The following is a 17581-nucleotide window of genomic DNA, read 5'->3' as shown; positions in this document are numbered from 1 at the left end:
ACAGTTTTCTGTATTAGTAACATCTTTCATTAGGATGGTATATTTGTTATAATTAATCAGTCAATTTTAATACTTTATTATTAACAAAAATTCTTATTTTATTCAGATTTCTTCAGATTTTCATTAATGTCATTTTCTATTCCAGAATCTCATCCAGAAAATCATATTTCTCTTGTTGGTCATGTCTCCTAAGGCTCCTCTTGGTTGTGACAATTCAGACTTTCCTTATTTTTGATGACATTGACAGTTTTAAGGAGTACTGGTTAGGTAATTTGTAAAATGCCCTGCAATTGGGATTTCTCTGCTGTTTATCTCATGATTAGACTAGGGTACTGTTTTGAGGAAGACGATCACAGAGGTCAAGTGCCATTCTCATCATATCATATCAAAAGTATGTATTATAAATATGATTCACCACTGTTAGTGTTAAGCTTGATCACCTGGATTGAGCTAGTGTTTGTCAAATTTCTGTCTTGTGAAGCTAATTCCCTCCCCCACTTTTCATACTGTATTCTTTGGAAGAAAATCACCATGGACAGCTTCCATTTAAAGAGTAGGAAATAATACGTCACCTCCTTAAGAGTTGAGTATGTACACATATTACTTGTAAAATTTCTGCATGGGAGATTTGTCTCTTCTTCCCCATTTATTTACCTCTGTTGGTATTGACTCATGATATTTATTTTATATTTTGGATTATAACCCAATACTACTTTACGTATTTTGTTGTTCAAATTGTTCCAGCTTTAACCTTTGGGAGTTCTTTAAGTTGGCTACTGGATCCTTTTGACATGTTTCCATTATTATCACTATTTTTTGCATTTTCTTCCTTTCTGTCACTATAAGATGCTCCAGGTTCATGTTGTATAATATCTGTCCCAGTACCAGTTCTAGGATCAATGATTTCTCCAAAGGGCCCTGATTCCTTTTATTGGAGAATGGTATTTGAATCCAAGATCACAGTGCTAGGTAAGCTCATTATTACTGCGGTGTCATTGCTTCTAGCCCTCTCAGCTGACAAAGCAAGGAGAAACCCGTGTGTATACTAACCCATGTACACACGCCAACCCCCACCACATACATTTTTATATGTAATCATATATATCTGCATTAAGTTAAACATGAGTTCATACTGATGTCTCCAACTGTAGTCTATTACCACATGGAAAATTCTAGCCTACTCCCTTTCTTATCTGTAACCTCTCCCTCTAAAATGAAACAGCTGGCTCCCACCATTTGCATCATTTACTTAACTGTTCAATTCTGACATACATGTACAGTTGTTTCTGAACTATGAATCCATATCCCCATGGGAAACAATTTTATCAACAACAGTGCAGTGGTTACATACAGTTCCTATGTCTTTAGTCTTCTAGACCCCATTCATTTCTGAAGTTACGTAAGTCAGCACCTTATTTCTCTGCTCCCTCCAGTGAGGTTGTTTTATGCATTTATTCATTTAGATTGTTTTGTAACATCTTGAATTCCATCCTGAGATTCCCCAACCTTCTAGCTGACTTTTAAAATTTTCATACGTCAAGGTTTATTTAAAGTTGTAAAGTTCTGCGTAATGCAACGTTTTATGGTTTTTGACAAATACCTACTGCCTTATCTTCACCATTACAGTATCGTATAGTCTACTTTCACTGCTCAAAAATCCCTGTGCTTCACCTGTTCAGCCCCCTCATTACCTCCAACCCCCTGGAAACTACTGATTTGTTTAGAATCTCTGTAGTTTTGTCTTTTCCAGAATGTCATACAATTGGGATCATAGAGTATACAGCTTTTTCAGACTTGTCTCTTTTACTTAGTAATATGTATTTAAAATTCACCCATGGCTTTTTGTGCTTGATAACTCCTTTTTTTAAAATCACAAGTAATGCTATATTGTATGGATGCACCACCGTTTATCTATTTACTGGCTGAAAGATGTATTGGTTGTTTCCAGTTGTTGGAAATCATGAGTAAAGCTGCTATAAACGTGTGTGCAGGTGTTTGGATGAACATAAATTTTCAAGTCAGATGGTTAATACCTAAGAGTACAATTGCTGGATTGTATGGTAAGAGTAACTTTAGTTTTATAAGAAACTGTCAAACTGTCTTTCAAAGTGGCTGTGTGATTTCTCATTCCCATCAGCAACGAATAGGCTTGCCGGCACTTGATATTGTCCACGTTTTGGATTTTAGTTATTCTAAAGATATGTACTGGTATCTTATTGTTTTAATTTGCAATTCTATAACGACAAATGCTACGGAGTGTCCTTTGTATGCTTATGTGCCATCTGATGTCTTCTTTTGCCAGGAGTCTATTCAGATCTTTTGTCATTTTAAAAACGCATGTGTGTGTGTGTGTATTCTGTAATATTCCCTTATTTGTTGATCTTTTCTAAGAACAAGTTTTTTATTTCATTGACTGTGTCTATTGTTTTCTGATTCTCTAATTTCTTCTCTATTCTTTATTATACTCTGCCTTCTGCTTGCTCCAGATTTAATTTGCTCTTCTTTTCTAAATTCATAAAGTGCTAGGTGAGGTTATTGATTGGAGATTTTTTCTTTTTAAATATCAGCATTTACAGCTTTAAATTTCTGTCTAAGCACAGTGTTAGCTAAATCTCATAAATTTTTGTGTGGTTGTGCCTTCATTTTCATTCATTTCAAGTATTTTTAAATGTCCCTTCTGATTTCTTTTGTGATACATTGGTTATTTCGGACTGCGTTTTTTAATTTTCACAAATCTTTGAGTTTCCCAAGCTTTTGTTGTTGATTTTTAATTTCATCCTATTGTGTTCAAGGAACAAACTTTGCATTATTTCCATTCTTTTAAATTAATTAAGGTTTGTTTAATGGCCTGGCATATTACATTTTTGGAAGAGTTCCGTGTGCAGTTGAGAAGAATGTGCATGCTGCCGTTATTGGGTAAAGTGGTCTACAGATCTCGGTTAGGTCTAGTTAGATTATACGTAAGTCTTCTATTTCATTTTCTACCTAGTTTTATTAATTATTGAAAGCAAGATATTGAAGTCTCTATCTAATATTATTGAATTGTTTATTTCTCCTTGCATTTCTGTCAGATTTTGGTTCATCATATTTTTGGGCTCTGTTGTTAGGTGCGTATGTATTTATAATTGTTATACCATTCTGATAGATGTACCCTTATATTATTATACAATGCCTCTCTTTACTTCTAGTGACATTAAATTTTTTGGTTTAAAGTCTATTTTATCACATATTAATATAGCTACTCCAGCTTTCTTATGGGCACTGTTTGCATGATTGATCTTCTCCCAATCTTTTGAGATTTACTTTACTTTCTATCTATTTGTATCTTTTAATCTTAATTGTGTCTCCTGTAGACAGCATATAGTTGGATGGTATTTTTTCTCCAGTCCGACAATTGCTGCCTTTTGACTGGATTGTTTAAATCCTTTCACATGTAGTGTTACTATTGACATAGTTGTGTTTATATCTGCCATTTTACTTTTTTTATATGCCTCATGTCTCTTTTATTCCTCTATTTCCTCTTTACTCCTTTATTTTGGGTTAAATTAGTATATTCTAACACAGCATTTTAAGTTATTTTCTTATTGAGATCATAATGTTTTATAACATTGTGTAATTCCAGGTGTACATTATTGATTATCAGTTTCTTCACAGACTGCATCATGCTCACCACCAATAGTCTAATTTTATCCATCATCATGCATATATGCCCCTTTATCCCTTTTGCCCATTCCCCAAACCTCTATCCCTCTAGTAACCACTAATCTGTTCTCTTTATCTATATGTTTGTCTATCTTCCACATATGAGCGAAATCATGCAGTGTTTGTCTTTCTCTGTCTGGCTTATTTCACTTAAGATCATAACCTCAAGGTCCCACTATCAGGAATTTATTGAACAAACTTGAAATCAACAATTCAGACAGATTTATGGACCCTTATGTTCATTGCAGCATTATTCACAATAGTCAAGACATGAAAGCAACCTAAGTGTCCTTAAATTGATGAATGGGTAAAGAAGATGTGATATATACATACAATGAAATACTACTCAGCCATTAAAAAAGACAAAACTGTCCCATTTGCAACAACATGGATAGACCTTGAGTATTTTAAATTTTTAATGATTTTTCACTATATCATTTGAGTTATTTTCTTATTAGTTGCTGTAGGGCTAATCATATACATCCTAACTTATCAGAACCATCTTCAGGTCTATACAATTCAGATATACTATTTCTTATTTTTTTTTCTTTTCTTCTTTTTTTTATTGAGTTAATGATAGGTTACAATCTTGTGAAATTTCAGTTGTACATTAATGTTTGTCATTCGTGTTGTAGGTGCACCACTTCACCCTTTGTGCCCAGCCCCCACCCCACCTTTCCCCTGGTATCCACTAAACTGTTCTTAGTCCACATTTTTAAATTCCTCATATGAGTGGAGTCATACACAGATTGTCCTTCTCTAGCTGGCTTATTTCACTTAAAATAATTCCCTCAAGGTCCATCCATGTTATTGCAAATGGAATGATTTTGTTCTGTTTTGCAGCTGACTGGTATTCCATTGTATATATGTACCACATCTTCTTTATCCATTCGTCTGTTGCTAGACACTTAGGTTGCTTCCACGTCTTGGATATTGTAAATAACGCTGCAATGAACATTGGGGTGCATAGGACTTTTGGGATTGCTGACTTCAAGCTCTTTGGGTAAATACCCAGTAGTGGGATGGCTGGATCGTATGGTAGTTCTATTTTTAATTTTTTGAGGAATCTCCATACTCTTTTCCATACTGGCTGCACCAGTTTGCATTCCCACCAGCAGTGTATAAGTGTTCCTTTTTCTCCACAACCTCTCCAACATTTGTCACTTTTTGTTTGGTTATTTTTGTCATTCTAATGGGTGTAAGGTGCTATCTTAGTGTAGTTTTGATTTGCATTTCCCTGATGATCAGTGATGATGAGCATCTTTTCATGTGCCTATTGGCCATCCATATATCTTCTTTGGAGAAATGTCTGTTCATGTCTCCAGCCCATTTTTTGATCGGGTTGTTTGATTTTTTGTTGTTGAGTTGTGAGAGTTCTTTATATATTATGGATATTAAGCCGTTGTCAGACATATGACGTGCAAATATTTTTTTCCCAGTTAGTGGGTTGTTTTTATGTTTCAATCCTGTTTTCAGTTGCCTTGAAGAAGCTCTTTAGTCTGATGAAGTCCCATTTGTTTATTCTTTCTATTGTTTCCCTTCTCTGAGAAGGCATGGTGTCCAAAAAGATCCCTTTAATACCGATGTCAGAGTGTACTGCCAACGTTTTCTTCTAGAAGCCTTATGGTTTCAGGTCTTACCTTTAAGTCTTTGATCCATTTTGAGTTTATTTTGGTGAATGGTGAAAAAGAATGGTCAATTTTCATTCTTTTACATGTGGCTTTCCAGTTTCCCCAGCACCATTTGTTGAAAAGACTTTCTTTTCTCCATTGTATGCCCTGAGCTCCTTTGTCAAAGATAAGCTGTCCATAGATGTGTGGTTTTATTTCTGGGCTTTCAATTCTGTTCCATTGATCTGTGCCCATGTTTTTGTAGCAGTACCATGCCGTTTTGATTACTGTAGCTTTGTAGTATGTTTTGAAGTCAGGGATTGTGATGCCTCCCGTTTTGCTCTTTTTTCTCAGGATTGCTTTAGAAATCCGGGGTCTTTTGTTGCCCCATATGAATTTTAGGATTCTTTGTTCTAATTCTGTAAAGAATGTCATTGGGATTCTGATTGGGATGGCACTGAATCTGTAGATTGCTTTAGGCAGAATGGACATTTTAACTATGTTTATTCTTCCAATCCATGTACATGGAATGTCTTTCCATCTCCTTATGTCGTCATCCAATTCTCTCAGAAAGGCCTTATAATTTTCATTATATAGGTCCCTCACTTCCTTAGTTAAATTTACCCTGAGGTATTTTATTCTTTTTGTTGCGATTGTGAATGGTATTGTGTTCTTGAGTTCTTTTTCTGTTAGTTCGTTATTAGAGTATAGAAATGCTACTGATTTATGCAAATTGATTTTGTACCCTGCAACTTTGCTGTAGTTATTGATTACTTCTAAGAGTTTTCCAGTGGATTCTTTGGGTTTTCTATATATAAGATCATGTCGTCTGCAAACAGCGAGAGTTTCACTTCTTCCCTCCCTATTTGGATTCCTTTTATTCCTTTTTCTTGCCTGATTGCTCTGGCCAGGACCTCCAGTACTATGTTGAATAAGAGTGGTGATAGAGGGCATCCTTGTCTCGTTCCTGTTTTCAGGGGGATGGCGTTCAGTTTTTGCCCATTGAGTATGATGTTGGCTATGGGTTTGTCATATATGGCCTTTATTATGTTGAGGTAGTTTCCTTCTATGCCCATTTTGTTCAGAGTTTTTATCATAAATGGCTGTTGGATCTTGTCAAATGTCTTCTCTGCATCTACTGAGATGATCATGTGGTTTTTATTCCTCAGTTTGTTGATGTGGTGTATCACGTTGATTGATTTGTGGATGTTGAACCATCCCTGTGTCCCTGGTATGAATCCCACCTGATCATGATGTATGATCCTTTTGATGAATTGATGAATTCTGGTTGCCAAAATTTTGTTTAAAAGTTTCGCATGTATGTTCATCAGTGATATTGGCCTGTAGTTCTCTTTTTTCGTGATGTCCTTGTCAGGCTTTGGTATCAGCATGATGTTGGCCTCATAGAATGTGTTAGGAAGTGTTCCATCTTCCCTAAAATTTTGGAATAACTTGAAAAGGATAGGTATTAAATCCTCTCTGAAAGTTTGGTAGAATTCCCCAAGAAAGCCATCTGGTCCTGGGGTTTTATTCTTTGGCATGTTTTTGATTGCTGTTTCAATCTCTTTCCTTGTGATTGGTCTGTTCAAATTATCTGCCTCTTCTTGAGTGAGCTTTCGGAGATTGTAGGAGTCCAAGAATTTATCCATTTCCTCTAGGTTATCCATTCTGTTGGCATATAGTTTTTCATAGTATTCTCTTATAATCCATTGTATTTCTGCAGAGTCTGTTGCTATTTCTCCTCTTTCATTTCTGATTTTGTTTATTTGAGCTTTCTCCCTTTTTTTCTTTGTAAGTCTGGCTAGCGTTTGTCAATTTTATTTATCTTCTCAACAAACCAGCTCTTTGTTTCATTGATGCTTTCTACTGCCTTTTTCGTTTCAATAGTATTTATTTCTGCTCTGATTTTCATTATTTCTCTCCTTCTGCTGACTTTGGGCTTCATTTGTTCTTTTTTCTCTAGTTCAGTTAGGTGTACTTTAAGATTGCTTATTTGGGATTTTTCTTGTTTGTTAAGATGTGCCTGTATTGCGATGAATTTTCCTCTTAATACAGCTTTTGCTGTATCCCATATGAGTTGGTATGGCACGCTATCATTTTCATTTGCTTCCAGGTATTTTTTTATTTCTTCTTTAATTTCTTCAATGATCCATTGCTTGTTCAGTAGTGTGTTGTTTAGTCTCCACATCTTTGTGCCTTTCTCAGCTTTTTTCTTGTAATTAATTTCTAGCCTTATAGCACTATGATCTGAGAAGATGCTTGTTATTATTTCAATTTTTTTAAATTTGTAGAGGCTTGCCTTGTTTCCCAACATATGGTCTATCCTTGAGAATGTTCCATGTGCACTTGAGAAGAATGTGTATTCAGCTCTTTTAGGGTGAAGTGATCTATATATGTCTATTAAGTCCAATTGTTTTAGTTTTTCATTTAGCTCCACTATTTCCTTGTTGATTTTCTGTCTGGATGATCTGTCCATTGATGTGAGTGGGGTGTTGAGGTCCCCTACTATTATTGTGTTGTTTTTAACATCTTCCTTTAGGTCTGTTAATAGTTGCTTTATGAATCTTGGTGCTCCTGTGTTGGGTGCATAGATATTTATAAGCGTTATTTCTTCTTGATGAAGTGTCCCTTTGATCATTATATATTGTCCCTCTGTGTCTCTCTTTACCTGTCTTATTTTGAAATCCACTTTGTCTGATATAAGAATTGCAACACCTGCCTTTTTTTTCTTGCTATTAGCTTGAAGTATTGTCCTCCACCCCTTCAGCCTGAGCCTGTGTTTGTCCTTGGGGCTGAGGTGTGTTTCTTGGATGCAACAAATTGTTGGATCCTGTTCTTTAATCAATTTTGCCACTCTGTGTCTTTTTATTGGAGAGTTCAATCCATTTACGTTGAGAGTGATTATTGATGCATGTGGACTTAATGCTGTCAATCTGTCACTCATCATCTTGTTTTCCTGCGTTTCTTTTCCTGTGTGCTTTACTACCCATTTAATACATTTAATACTGCAATTTCTTATGCTGGGTTTCTTAGATTTTTCCTTATTTATGATTTGTGACTCTGTTCTGTATTTTATTTTAGTGTCTACCCTGAAGTTTGTATTTAGAATCTCGTGTATAATATAGTCTATTCTCTGGTGGTCTCTTACTTACTTGGCCAATACTGATTTAAATCCTTTGCTCTTCCCCTCCTAAATAATTATTTTCATTTCTTATTCCAACTCGTGTTACGAATTTGTAGTTAGAGTGATAAGATCGTCCTTGCTTTGGTAGTTTCCTTACCTTTACCTGAATGCTATAGTTGAATATTTGCTATCCTGTTCTGGTTCTATCCATTGGTCTCCCTAGTCTGTGGATTGTGTCCCCTTTCTCCCTTTTTTCTTTTTTCAGGTATGAGAGCCTTCTTGAGGATTTCTTGTAGTGGAGGGCTTTTGTTTACAAATTCCCTTAACTTTTGTTTGTGTGGAAAAGATTTAATTTCTCCCTCATATCTGAAGGAAATTCTTGCTGGATAGAGTATTCTTGGCTGAAGATTTTTATCTTTTAAAGCTTTGAATATGTCACTCCATTCTCTCCTAGCTTGTAAGGTTTCTGTAGAGAAATCCGCTGAAAGTCTGATAGGGGCTCCTTTGTAGGTTATTCTCTTCTTTTTTCTTACTTCCCTGAGTATTCTTTCTTTATCTTTCCTTCTTGCCAATTGTACTACTATGTGCCTTGCAGTAGGTCTTTTTACATTGACAAATCTAGGAGATCTGAAAGCTTCCTCTACACACATTTCTCCGTCAATCCCTAGATTTGGGAAATTCTATTCAATAATTTCATTAAGCACGCTTTCTGCTCCATTTTCCTTTTCCACGTTCTCGGGAATTCCTATGATCCTTAAGTTCTTACTCCTCATTGAATCCACTATCTCTTGGAGATTTTCCTCGTTTTTTTTTAATTCTTAGTTCTCTTTCTTCCTCTGTCTGGAGTCATTCAGCCTGTTTGTCTTCAATTATGTTAATTTGCTCTTCTATGGTGTCTACACGTGCATTCAAGGAATCCGTATTCTGTTTTATCTGGTCCATTGTGTTTTTCATCTCTGGTAATTCTGTTTGATTCTTCCTCATGATTTCAATCTGTTTTGTGAAGTAACTCCAGAACTCATTGGCTTATTTCTCTATCTTTCTCTCTACCTCTTTGAGTTTTTTGATTATAGCTGCTCTGAACTCATTATCACTTAGTTTACCTAATTCCAAGTCCTCAGGACTTAATTCTATGTTTTTATTATTTTCCTTCTGGTCTGGGGCTATTATAAATTGCTGGACGGTAGAGGAGCAGTTTTTTCGTATGGTGGTAGAATTCAGTTGCAGTTACAGCCTGTCGCCACTAGATGGAGGTCAAGTGCCACGTGTTCTGAGCTCTCCACCTTCGGGCAAGATGGCAGCACCCCTATCTGGATTCAGATCAGTTCTGTTCTCTGGTCTCCCCGAGGCCCTGGGTTTATGGGGTCCCCACGCATGGAAGCTTTCCCCCGTCAGCGGGTTTCCACTGAACCAGCGGCAGGAGTCCTGGACGATCCCCCGGTCACATGGGCCCTCCCCCGCTCCTTCCCGACCCGCGCCGCAGCGATCACAGACTCTAGGGGAGGGAGCGACGTTCTCTCCTACGGTTCCAGCGCCTCCGAGGCCGTCAGCAAGGTTTATGATCTCCGCCTTCTTGGTATTGTAGGTCTCTAACGTGTTGGCATTAGATTTATTCTCTGAAATTCAGTTTTTCCAATCCTTTGTTGTATTTTGGAGAGGAGAGAATCCCGGGTCAGCTTACCCGGCCATTTTGCTCCACCCCTTCTCCTATACTATTTCTTATTTAGTCAGTGTGGTAGTTTCATTTTTCTAGGAATTTCATCTATTTTATCTAATTTGTTGGCATAAAAAATATTTTTATTTCATAAGGTCTGTAGTGATATGCTCTCTTTCATTCCTGCTTAGTAATTATGATTGAGTCATTAACAGAAGACAAATTTGAGTTAATACTGATTTTTTGTTTCTGGAAAAGTGTTAAAGACACTAACTATAATTATGGGATGATGGAGGGAAAAAGGAGTACACTGGTCAAGCATTAATTTATTGAACCAGGTAGAAGAAAAAAATGCTCTTTTCAATAAGTTGATACTGAAGAACTCTATTTTACTATCAAATCGGAGGCAGGTGAAGAAACATTGTTATAACTCTAAGGCAAATAAGAGATTGTCAGTCCCTAGGTAATGACTTTTTAATAAAATGACAACTATCGCTTTCTAATGAATTGGAAACATTCTAAAATGATCATGTTTATGACTTCTGCTGTAATGAATTATAAGAAATTGCATAAAAATGTCCAAGTTAGAGAAACATACGTAAGAAAATGTGAGCTTCTTCAAAACTACAAGGAAAATTTAAAGCTTTGTAAGGATGTATATAAGCCTCCCCTAAAATTACTACATGTATGTACACACACATATACACCATCCTAAGTAGTTTACTTGGTGAAGGAGCTGGTAGAGCTGGTTGTGATGCGCTGTATTTGTGTGTCTCTCTGATTCATTTTTCTTAGGGTTGCAAATATGGTCTGGAGTTGGAATATTAAACAAATACACGTCAAAAAGCACAAAGTACGTAAAGGTGGTGGCACAGACAGAGCAAATATGTTATTTTAAGTTTACAAAACAGGATTACATTAAGTTATCAGGATTCTTCTCAGTAAAAACTATCAATTTAATTAGAGATATAAAAGATATGTTTGGAAGATAAAGGTTGTAATGAATATTATGGGATTTTAAACTGTTCCTTAACTGCAACAGAAACAGTTGTAAAGACTAAGTTTAAACTGAAAGTTAATTTATGAATTTATAATTTGTCTTGTCAGCATGCAGTCTATTAGCTTTGGCTGCATAATATAACTAAAGTTGATGAAAAACCTCGTTATGAATAAGTCCGGGAGATTATCCTTTAAATTGAGGAATGCAGATATCTTAGAGTTTTTCAGAATTGTCTTATCTTTAAAATCTATTGGATTACTATAAAATTTATAGTTAGCTTATATAAAGAATTTTAATATTGTAGAGAATTAACAAAGTGGAAATCAATGTCATTGCAAGGTCATTTTTGTTTTAAATCAAGTACCAAAAGCTTCCATATAAAAAAATAGCACTAAAAACATTATGATGTTCCAACCACTTGAGATTCTATCAAATAGTATTTAAAATTGTATGTTTAGTTGGTCTCCAGATTGGAGTGATTAAAAATTGAAGTTAATATCCTATTTCATATTCCATCTTTAAAAGCTAAGAGCACGACATAACTTAGTAGAATCAGGTACTCAAAGGTAAGAATTCTGAGAATCAATAAAACGTGATTTCCTATATGGAATTAAATCAATTAGTCATTGTGAAAGTCTCAGTGAAAGAGATAAAATCAAATGATACAAGGGGCAAAGCATGGCACCTAGAATCAATTTTATCTGGATTCAGTAGGTTTTAATCTCTACACCTGTAAAACGGTATAATTATACTTAACCTCATGTGGTTATTGTGAGGATTAAATTATATAATATTCGTTAAATCCCTGGCATCTAATATTCAGGGTATGAGAGATATCATATCTTCTCAAACTTCTTGATATTCTAGTTTTTTTCCAAATAATAATAATAATGGCAATAATATAAGGCATCTTTACATTTACTGAGAGCTACTATAGATCTTATACTATCAGTACTACATATTACACACATTACTGGTAGTATATACCAGATACAGGGAAAAAGTGCTTCTTTCCTTACGCATCACTCTAATATCCATATATTATTATATAAGTGAGGAAACTTAAGCCCCCAAAAGCTAAGTAAATCACCTAAGCTTATGTAGCTACTGAGAAGTAAATCGAAAATATGAACCCAGGAGGCCTGGCACCAAAGAACCCACTTTTAGCCTTTCTTTCAGGGGAACAAGATAGGGAATGCTTTACAACAGCCATTGTCCCAGAAATATGAATTTAAAATTTGGTAGTCATACGCATTTTTATACTCCATATTTACCACAATAAAGAAATAGAATTTGTGAAATGGGCTAAAATTAATTCAGTCATACATTTGAACATCCAAAGAGGCCAATTACAACCGTTGTATGTGGTATAGGAAGTATAGCAGCAGACTGAAGCATACTGAGATTCTTTTTTTCTTTAGCAGAGCTGATACATGCCACTGAGTCAAAGCATAGTATCACCGCTGGTCTTGAAAGAATATCTATAGGTATTTTTAAATGTATTTAACAATTTTCTAGTGTGATATTATTCAGACTACGAGCTTGACCAGTCAGTCTTTGGGGCATTATGAAATGAAAGTATTATGGGATGACTTTCCAAAAGAGATGTGCATTTGATCTGGATTACTACCAATTATTATACTTAGTCTATCCTCATTCTTTTTTTGTTTTTTAAAGATTGACACCTGAGCTAACAACTGTTGCCAGTCTTCTTTATTTTCTTCTTCTTCTTCTCCCCAAAGCCCCCCAGTACGTAGTTGTATATTCTAGTTGTGAGTGCCTCTGGTTGTGCTATGTGGGATGCCACCTCAGCATGGCCTGATGAACGGTGCCATGTGCGCGCCCTGGATCTGAACAAGTGAAACCACGGGCTGCTGAACTAGAGTGCACAAACTTAACCACTCAGCTACGGGGCCAGCCCCTATACTCATTCTTTGTATGTTACTTTGTCAGCTCCACAATAAAATTAAAATGGCCTTAAGGAAAAAAAGAATTTCATTTCATGAATAAAAAGTAGATATAGCAATTGATTACTAGAAAGTAGACCATCTGATATCCGGTTTTATGACATTAACCACAACAATAATATTAGCTGCTATACATTGAGCACCTGTGATGTGTCTGTCATATTGCTATGTACTTGGCAGACTATTCAATCTATGGCTTCCTATTAATGTGCATGTAAAACTACTTGGGGCTTATGGTCTCTAGCACTACTCTCTTCCCTGTGTCTACTGCTGCCACATGCTCCTACAATTTACTCTCTTGTTTCTGGCTCTCAGTTTACATTTGACATTAATTCTTTTTACAGTATCTTCAATGACCTCAAGGCTAGCCTATCCCTACCTGAGTCTCTGCTTCCCTGTTCTCAACTCTGGTGCACTTCACCTCCAATCTACTTAAGTCATCTGTTCCCATATCTTACTCTGCAAATCACCATTAGCTGGAAATTTTCCATGTATTAATTCTTCACTTCTTACTTCCTCATAATATCCCCCTATCTTACAACATTTTAACCTTTCAGCTTTATTTCTGTTATTCCCTCTACCTCTTCTTCAAATCCATTGAGAAACTGTTTTTCATTTATTACTAAAGTTATTTTAAAAAGTGATTTCTATTTATGGCATCTTAATGAAAACATTTTCTGGATTTTATCATGGACAATTTTTTAAGTGTTCCAGGAACTGTCATGTTTTTGTTCTAAAATTTACTCCTCCTTAAATAAACAGAGATTTTTTTATGACTTTGATGTCTACCCAAAAGCAAGGGAAATGAGATTCTTTGCCAACATCACGGTGCACCTGGTTACCATCAGACTCTACCCAATGAATGTTAGATTAAATGGTTGGTTGATATAAATTTACATTACTATCTCAGCATTATACCAAAATGAAGAGGGTTGCAGCTATAGGTGGTCTCAGTAGAGGATGTTTGACAAGAGTTCTGTGTTTGATGAAGCTTTTGTGTGCACTGTGTAGGAGCCAATTTTGCACATCCTGGATTGTTTGGCCCAGGCACCTCATCAGTTACAGGTTGTGCCTGTGCCTAGCCTCATTTCCATTGTTATGGGATAGTGGTACTGCCAAATCAAGGACAATCTAGTTACTGCTGTTTGCCTTAGATTAGCAGCTGCTGCATTATATTTAGCCTCCTAAGAAAAACTGTTTTCAAATGCTGGTGATCCAGACAGGTAATAGAGAGCTTCTATTGGCTTACTATCTCCTACAGTCCTTATTCCTTACTCTTTGGGGGATATTAATGAGACTTTGTATATCTACCATTTTCTCTCCATTTTCTTCAAGAGAAGTCACTACAAATCAGCACATTTCCTACTTTCCCATTCTACAAGTAAAAGATTCTGGCTTGCAGATGAACAGTTTTCCAAGTTTCAAGGACATTTGGGGATCCTCCTTGATTCTTATATTTCTGTTATTAATTTCAATAGTGATCAAGGTGTGGGAGGAGTGAATTAGATTCCTTTCAATATCATACACAGAAGTCTCTTAAGTATTTTGGTAAAGATAACTTTACAATTATCTCTAATACTTTTATGACTATCCTTACTTTTAATTCTACGAAAGAAAAATCCTGAAATAATCTACTATTTATCAAGTTTAATTAAATGAAAACATTCATTATGATAACAAATAAGTTGAAAAGAAAACTAAATTAAAGTGCTGTTCAATAGACAATATGTTTTAAATTTCTCAAACAATATGCCAATCATTCAAGGACTCTAAAATCTTGATGCTGAATTTAGTCTGATGGCACTTAAAAATTGACAAAAGAACCCTGTAACAATAATGATTTTTAAATTCAGATGCACACACATATACACACATATGCAAATACAATTAAACTAGGGAAACTGGAATAAGATGTGGATTGTATTGATGTCAATATCCTGGTTGCGATATTGCACTACATTTTTTCAACTTTTTACCATTGAGACAAACTAAGTAAAGGATACGTGGGATATCTCTGTATTATTTCTTATAACTGTATGTGGATTTATCCCCATAATTTATAGTTATCTCAAAATAAAAAGTTTACATTTTTAAAATCTAAATAATACATGTTCTAATGTGAGAAAATGAATAATACTAAAAAAATTACAATCTTCTTTATAAATATTTATGTATATACATGTATATATGTGTGTGTATAGAAATGACCTATCTTTTATACCATCTATTATAACATCTATTTAGCATCAGTTTTTGGCCTAAGTACTAAACTTCCCAAGATGATTCCTCTTAAAAATTATTAGGCAAATGTTTTATTTTTATAAATAAATTCATAAATAAATTTTTATAAATAAATTCACAAATAAACTTTTACAAATAAATTTCTATTTTTATGTATTTGAAGACGTAGATAACTTGAAAACACTGAGCTTGAGTGCTATGAATCATATCCTTATTGGATCTGGAAGAGTTTACACAACTTGTTCTCACTATTAAACTCATTTATAAATGTCTCCTCATGAAATTGAATGACACCACTTTCACAGTTATTTCTATCTAGGTGTGTTTTCTATTCTCAGCAGCAAACATTATTGATTTCTCACATAATCCATGCTAAGATTATATGTATCTGTAGCTTTTGAGAGATTGTCAGCCACCAAATGAAGAATTTAAATAAATGAAGCCATCAAGGTCCTGACAAGAAATGAATGTCAAAATAGAATTGAATAATTGGCAGAGAATGTAATAAAGTATTTCTGTAGGGTACTGCAGTAATTTGGGGCTAGTACAAGTGAGGCCATGAATCCCCTTTAGGCATTAAAAGACTGAGGAGAGAGCAGAAGGGTGGGCTGAGGCAGGTCCCTAATAGGAATACAGGTAATCCTAGACGACCTGCAGAGAAGGTGCCAGAGATACATGCACAGTGACCTTATTCTCCTCCCGTTACTGACATTTACTAATGGTGTTCCTCTTTGGCCAAATCCAATTTGGAGCCAGAGGACAAGAGAACCAGCCAATTTAATCAATATAGGTCAGTTTCCTGGGGCAGAGTCAGATGAGATAGATGAAGACTGAATCTTGAAAGGCAAATGAAAAATAAACAGCATAGCATCTTTTATATTTAACATTAAGAAAATAGCAATATCCTTACTCTGTAGAAATCTAAAGCCATTTGATAATGACCTTTTTAAACTTATATACAATACTTACAATAAAACAAAACAAAACAAATACTGTACTAACTAGGTAGGACAAATCCAATTTCACTAAATTTGCAGTACCTAGTCTCCTTATCCTTCCCCTCCCCACTAACACAACAATAAAAATAGTGCAGTCCTACTAATGTGCTCAGGATTCATTCAGTATGCTATAGCACATTCCCAATTCATTCATTCAATGGACTTTTCTTTGCTGAGCACCCTTGATATGCCTGGAATTATGCTAGGTATTGGGATATAAAGATGGATAAACTTAGGTCTCCAGATCCATGTCTCTAACTACAGAAGTATTTCTTATTCTTTTGCAGGTTTTCTGTATCATCTCCCCATTCCCAGGACAGTAGATCTATTTTTCTAAGGCTTCTGGATTGGGCCCTTCATCCTTACATAATACTTTTAATCTACTTCCATTCGAAAGAGCATCTGTATTGAGTACTCTCCTCTCAAATATTTCTGCAAATTAGACGGAGTGACAGTGGAACATACAAGGAAAAATTCATGTGGTAGACCAGTGAGTTCCAAGTAAAGCTGAGTGTATCGTCTTTCAAGTCTAAAAGCAAGAGAGAAGCAAAAATCCAGGATCTCGCAAATTTTGTTAGTAGTCTAAGCTTCCATCAGTTCTCCTCTTTGTGTCTTACAGCCCTTCCTTCTCACTGTGGTAACTACTTATGATCACCCTATTAGTGTCACCCTTTCTCTGTTTGTTCTCATTATTTATGTTATTTTATATAATTTTGTCAGGATTTTTATTAAAGTTTATCCCTCCTGCATGTGACACTTATTCAAGTATCTGTGTGTAGTGGGCCCCAGGAAAAAACAGCATGGACTGATGGAAATAGTTTTTAGAGAGTAGCCATTAGGTGGGGATGCTGGCATCTAGTAAAATTACCTCCTATGGACCTGTCTCCTGTGTGCAGGGGTGCATAAACTGTTTTAAAGGCAGTGTCAGCAGAACAGTTCCAGATGAAAGAGTTGATCATTCTGCCACTTGTAAAGCCTAAGACATGAATGGGGAAAATGAGCTTGAAATCTTAGCTTCAATGGTAATTTACCAGTCTATTTATTATCCCAGCTGCCTTCACTGACCACTGACCATAGTGATCTTACTAAAATTCCAAATAAATACATTATATTCCTGCATAATGATATCGCCATCTTCTTCAGACTAAAATCAACACTGGCCACAGACAATCCTTCTAAACTCAATTGTTATTTGTGCCCGAACTTATGCATCATGACATACCAAATTAACTGTAAGATCCTAAGATTTCCATCCCCGTTCATACTTTTGTGACTTTTCACATGT

This window comes from Equus quagga, chromosome 1 (genome assembly GCF_021613505.1).
Source record: "Equus quagga isolate Etosha38 chromosome 1, UCLA_HA_Equagga_1.0, whole genome shotgun sequence".
In the NCBI taxonomy this organism is placed as follows: Eukaryota; Metazoa; Chordata; class Mammalia; order Perissodactyla; family Equidae; genus Equus; species Equus quagga.
Note: the sequence above shows the minus strand (reverse complement) of the source record.